Raw genomic sequence first — 6,419 nt, forward strand, 5'->3', positions numbered from 1 at the left:
ATTTTTCTTGCTAATTACTAATCTTTTTCTTGCAATATTTTTGTTATCTATTTCAGGAATCCTAGTGTATGCGCCGTCAAGGACAAGCAGTCATATTACCAGTTGATCTTGAAATCGAGAAAACTTGTAAAAGAAACTGAAAGAATAAGAGGCAAGAAGGAGTTTCAGCAACTGCTGAAACAACAGAAATCATGGCTGCTAATGTGAATGCGAATGCTGCAAATAACAGCAATAATGGTGGTGCCGTGGAAGACCAAGCTAATGGCCGTAGCTTGAGAGATTACATTCTCCCTACTCTGACGGGAGTGCAGTCATGTATAAGGCCACCGGCAGTGGATGCGAATAACTTTGAGATCAAACCTGCCATACTTCAAATGGTGCAGTCTTCAGTTCAGTTTGGTGGCCTCCCTTCTGAAGATCCTAATCTGCATCTCTCGAACTTCATGGAACTTTGTGAGACTTTTAAAGTCAATGGAGTTAGTGATGATGCCATTCGTTTGAGACTGTTTCCATTCTCACTTAGAGAAAGAGCCAAGACTTGGTTAATCTCCTTGCCACCAAATTCCATAGCAACATGGACAGACTTAGCAACTAAATTTTTGTCTAAGTTCTTTCCCCCAGCAAAGTCTGCTAAGCTGCGAGGAGAGATCAACAATTTCTGTCAACAAGAGAATGAGTCTCTCTATGAGTCTTGGGAGAGGTTCAAGGACTTAATCAGAAAGTTTCCTCATCATGGTATTGAGAAGTGGATGCTGGTTCATAATTTCTATAACGGGTTGGTTGGTAACACTAGAACCCTGATAGATGCAGCAGCTGGTGGAGTCTTTATGAGAAAGAGTGCTAATGAGGCTTATGGTCTATTGGAGGAGATGGCTCTAAACAATCAGCAGTGGCCAACTGAAAGGAGTCAAACTAAGAAGGTAGCTGGTGTGCTAGAGGTGGATGCCATTACAAAGCTGACAGCTCAGGTTGAGGCCCTAACAAAGCTAATCGCAGTGCAAGCCAAACAAGCTCAAGTGGTTTGTGAGATATGTGGAGGTCCCCATCACTTTTCTGAGTGTCAGGCAAATGTGGATGATTTGCCAATGGATCAAGCAAAAGCCATTGGAAACTATTCCCAAACAATAATTATGGGCACAACCAACAGGGGTTCTACCAACAGAGAAACCAGCCCCAACAAAACCAACAACAGCTGCGACAACAAAGTTCTAGTGGAGGCTCCACTATCCAAGCTGATTTATTGCTCCAATTCATGATGGAAACTAGAGCCTCTATTAAAACTCTAGAAACTCAAATGGAACAATTGGCTACTCAAGTGGAAAAACAAGCTCAAGGAAATTCGCCTAGCACTAATGATGCAAAAGGAAAAGAGCAATGTAAAGCAATTTCCTTAAGGAGTGGAAAGAAATATGATGGGCCTGAGATGATACAACCAGTGGATGAAGAGATTAAAGTTCAAACAACACCAACTCAAGCATCATCAAATAAGAAGATTACTGATAGTCCAGCACCACCACAGCAGTCTCCACCAATCAGTATTGATCATCATGTGAAAATACCCTATCCTCAGAGACTCCGAAAGACCAATCTAGACAAGCAGTTCACAAAATTTCTAGAGGTCTTTAAAAGACTACACATCAACATTCCTTTTGCTGAAGCCTTGGAACAAATGCCCTGTTATGTGAAGTTCATGAAGGAGATATTGTCTAAGAAGAGAAAATTGGAGGACTATGAAACAGTGGCATTAACTGAGGAGTGTAGCGCCATTTTGCAAAAGAATCTACCGCCCAAGCTTAAAGATCCGGGTAGTTTCAATATTCCATGCTCTATAGGGGGTTCGGTGGAAACTAAAGCTCTATGTGATCTGGGAGCAAGCATTAATCTAATGCCCTTGTCTGTCTTCAAAAGGCTAGGATTGGGAAAAGCAAAGCCCACAATAGTGACTTTACAACTAGCGGATCGTTCTTTGACTCATCCTCGTGGGATAATTGAAGATGTACTGGTGAAGGTTGGTAAGTTTATCTTCCCTGCTGATTTCCTAATTCTTGATATGGAGGAAGATTCAACTATTCCCATTATTTTGGGAAGACCATTCTTAGCCACAGGCCGAGCATTAATAGATGTTCAAAGGGAGAGTTAAAGTTGAGAGTGCAAGATGAAGAGGTCAATTTTAATATTTTTGCCCCAACCGACATTCCTACCTGTTGCAAGATTGAGATGGTGAAGGGTTCTTTTGTTAAAGCTGATAAGAAGAAAGCAAAGCCTAAAGAGCGACTTCGAACGATTCGACGTCATTGGAAAATATTGATGTGTGGTAGTTCTGAAGGTGAGCTTACTCTTCTGCGAAACTCTGAAATCAACACGATTGGTGGTAAATTTTCTTCATTTAGTACGAGGGCTCTTTTGGATGAAAAGGGTCCGCCCAACCCCTTCTGATGGGGGTTCAGGTAAGTCCTTCTCACCTTGAGTATAATAGCACATTGGGGACAATGTCATATTTAGTTTGGGGGAAGAGACTTAAAATTTTTAAATTATGCACTTTAATTTCTGCATTTTAATTATCTGTTTTAGTTTTTTTTGTTTTAGTTAAGGAATGGCAATAAGCTTGACGATAGTTGTATACTGCTCATTAGTGTGATGTGATCTGAAATTGTAAAATAACTGTGTGCTTGATTCTGCTAACTCTTTGGATTAGTTTGGATGCTTAGAAATTCTAGTTTATGCAATTTGATGATCTGTGAAATATGTTATAATTGTTTTACTATGGTTTGTGGTAAGATTGACTGGATAGCTTAGAACTTGCATGTGTTATTCTTTTGAGGCGAAATCCTTGACAACATTCAATAGGAATATGATTTAGGCATTTGTTGGATAGTTTGAGCCTTTCAAGCCTACCATGAAATGATTATCCTTAGTTAACCCTCTTGAGCCTAAACTTGTTTTGTTCTTCACCTGTTGGAACCGAAATATGTATCCACACTGTTAATTTTGTCCTCACTATTTTATCAATGATATCATAAGCTATATAATTAGTTTGGGGGAGCAAAATACATGGTGTGAGAGAAGATAGAAAAGAAAAAAAAAAACTTGCGAGATTGAGAAAAAAGAGATATTTGGTAAGATCAATATCACTGAAAAAAAAAATAATGAAAAAAAAACATGATTCAAGAAAAATAATAAAATTCAGTGATGTTGGGAAAAGAAAAAAAGTCTCAATCTTGGTTAGTTGTGGGAACATTTTGGAAAATTTGAAATTAGAAGAAGCTTGTGGGTTATTTTTTTGCTTATGATATCTTTAGCCAAAATTGTTTTTCATTTTCCAAATATCTAAGCCATACTTTATAAACCTCAAAAAAAAGCCCTATTGATTCCGAAAGGATGTTGTCAACATTAGTGGAGAGAGGTAAGCATGCAAGCATATGAGTTATCGGGTAGTGGAATGGTAGAAAAGAGTAAAACCATTATAACATTGTTTCGATTGTGAAGTCATCTTGTGTTTATGCAGTATGTGACAAACTGAGCATCTAAATTAATTGTTAGAGTTGGTAGAATTGAAATTCTAGTTTGCGCAATAGAAGAGAACAACACATGAGGCAGTAGTATTGTGATTATCTGATAGCGTAGTTAGTAGATTAGTAGTTAGTAGTATTTATCTTACTCGAGGGCGAGTAAGAATCTAGTTTGAGGGAATTTGTTAGGCTAAAATTAGTCTAAGTTTCGGGTCGTATTTTTGGTTAGTTTTCACTCTTTGTTTCTAGTTTTAGGACTATTTTACGCTTGATTCTTTTGTTTCAGGTCCTCGGGTGTTTAAAGAAAGTATTTACAAGAATTGAGGACAAGTGGTGAAAGAATTGAGAAGAAAAATCAAAAAAAATATGTTTCTGCCAAATCCCGTCGCGACGGGCAATATCCCAGTCGCGGCGGGAACTGGCAGAAAGATTTTCAAGAAATCGCTGCTTAACCCCGTCGCGACGGGAGCATTGCCAGTCGCGACGGGGACCCCAGTGACGGGATTTTTGGGCAGTTTCGTAATTTCACGAATTTTTAAGTTGAGACTTGGTTTAAATAGTGAGAGTTCGTGAAAATTAGGGATTATTCAGAATTGGAACCCTAGAAACAAAGGAGGAGGCTAGAAGAGCGGCTTGTGGCGACCCGAATCAATTGCTTCAACTAGTTCTTTCTCTTCTCTTTAATTTTTCTATGTTCTTTTCTATTTCAATGTTAATTATGGATTTGATTATGGATGTTTTGAACTAAACTCCTATTTAGGGAGAATGATGAATGTTGTTTAAGTTTTTCCTAGTTAATGATTAATTGCCATTCCTCCATCTTGATTGTGAACACTATTCATATTTGTGTTTAATTTCCATGTGCAAGATTGATCACCTTTTACATGTTTTATGATCTCAATTCGAAATCTGAAAAGTGAGAATTGAGAATGCTAAAATTGGATAGTCTAGGTTTTGATGTGAAACGAAAGTATTTACATAGCCTTTGTGATATTTAGATTATTGCTTAATGCTGATTTCATGTTAGTTTAATTAAGAGATTAATTAGAGAGCATGAGATTTAGAACCTAGAAGATCTGAAAAGAGCTAGGTTAATTCATAATCTGTCATTCACCTCAAGAGAAGGATAGCAATTAGACATTAACGTTGGTAACTTAACAACAGGATTCGTCTCCCTATTTTCTTATCTTGATTAATCTTCCTTTGTTATTTTTAATTTTCTGAATTGTTTTATTTAATTCATAAAAAGTATTCTTTTACCAGATAGAATCATAAGTATAATTTAGTAGTAATTAGTCCAATTCCCTGTGGTTCGACCTCACCTGTGTGAGTATACTACTTGATTGCGTATACTTGCGTAGTAATTAATAATTTTCACAACAACTGTTCGAGTACTCGCTATTCTAAGTGAGTACTCGCATATCTATTTTTTGGTATTCAAGCAGTTTTTGAATACTGGCACAAAATTGGTGTTGTCAAAATTCCTCCGACAACAGCTTCTATCTAGCAAATAGAAGTGAAATGATGATTTCCTTCGAGCTTGGGGAAACAGAGATAAATGGTTGAGTACTCATTTCAGTTCACTGAAATATCATTTATACGGGGCTAAGTGTTTTAAGGATAAAATACATTGAAGGGTGTAACGGTAATTTAATCCCTATACAATGTAAATCATCTATAGAGGATCATTGATCAAATTGGGATTATAACAATGGATAATTAATAGCGTATCTATATGGTGGAACATATAGAGCGGTCTATATAACTGAGAGTGCAATTCTAAGTTCTATGCGTGGATGCAACAAGAAATTAATAAGTCAGTGAATTTACTTGTTAAGTTCTTGGTCTGCTTATTGGAAGCTCGGATATATAGGACTCAGTTAATTGAGACAATACTACTTGTAAGACTCAGTTAATTGATTTTGATTAATCAATTATAATTCTAAAATTAGACTATGTCTAGTTTGTGAATTTTCACTAAGCAAGGGCAAAATTGTGAAGAAAGAGTTTCTAGGATACATTTGTTAATTAAGAGACTTTGGTTAGTCTAATTAATAAATATATTAAAAGACAATATTATTTAATAATTAATTTTAGTTATTAAATAATTGGAATTGAGATTTAAATGGTTAAATTGGAAAAATGGCGTTTTTGAGAAAATGAGATGTAGAAATGATAAAACAGCAAAATTGCAAAAGTGGGGCCCAATATCCAAAGCCTTGACCGGCCTCTCTCCTCTTTCTTCACTTCTGAAAATCGAACCTTTGAGTGATAGAGTGAGTGCCCACACACATCAAGTGGTACCTCAATCATAGTGTGGAAGATCGTGAAGAATCCAAATTCAAGAGAATGACATTCGGGCTCAGATCTTGGTGATACGCTGCGACAGAAAGGATACAAGGGTTAGAGATCTGAGTGGAAGGAGATATTATATTCTGCTGCAACCACTATAAGGTTACTCATACTTTATATGTGTTTATTTCATATCGCTTTAGAAGTTCATATTTAGGATGTTAAATAACATACTTGTTAGTAAATCTAAGATCCTGGTAAAATATTTCCAACAATAGCTGCCTGTATATAGAAGCTTAGGATTTATGAATTCAGATACAATTTTTTGACAAAAAAATCCAGAGAAAATGCTCTAAGCGCTCGGTATTTGTTTACCTCTTTTTTTAGTTAATTTTCTTATGAGTTTCTAAGTTCTCTTATTATTAAGGCAGACGATGAAACCTAGTGTATTTAATTAAGTATTCATTTTTATTTTGATTCTCTGTACAATATATGTCTATGATTTCGCTTCTTAAAATAATTTCTTTTATTTTTAATATCACATATTTTTGATACTTAGAAATTATTAATGCTTAGTTCTACATTTTACTAAAAATAATATTCTTTAATTTTTTGTAA

At 35.9% G+C, this 6,419-nt stretch overlaps 1 non-coding gene across 1 annotated transcript; it reads right to left on the minus strand.

Annotated features, from left to right (window-relative positions):
- Positions 1-632: 632 nt before the first annotated feature.
- Positions 633-739, minus strand: LOC133039550 (small nucleolar RNA R71). Its single transcript, XR_009688690.1, has one exon. It is a non-coding gene; the product is annotated as a small nucleolar RNA R71 (small nucleolar RNA).
- Between the last annotated feature and the right edge of the window lie 5,680 nt (positions 740-6,419).

The sequence above is a fragment of the Cannabis sativa genome, chromosome 6 (genome assembly GCF_029168945.1).
Source record: "Cannabis sativa cultivar Pink pepper isolate KNU-18-1 chromosome 6, ASM2916894v1, whole genome shotgun sequence".
NCBI lineage: Eukaryota > Viridiplantae > Streptophyta > Magnoliopsida > Rosales > Cannabaceae > Cannabis > Cannabis sativa.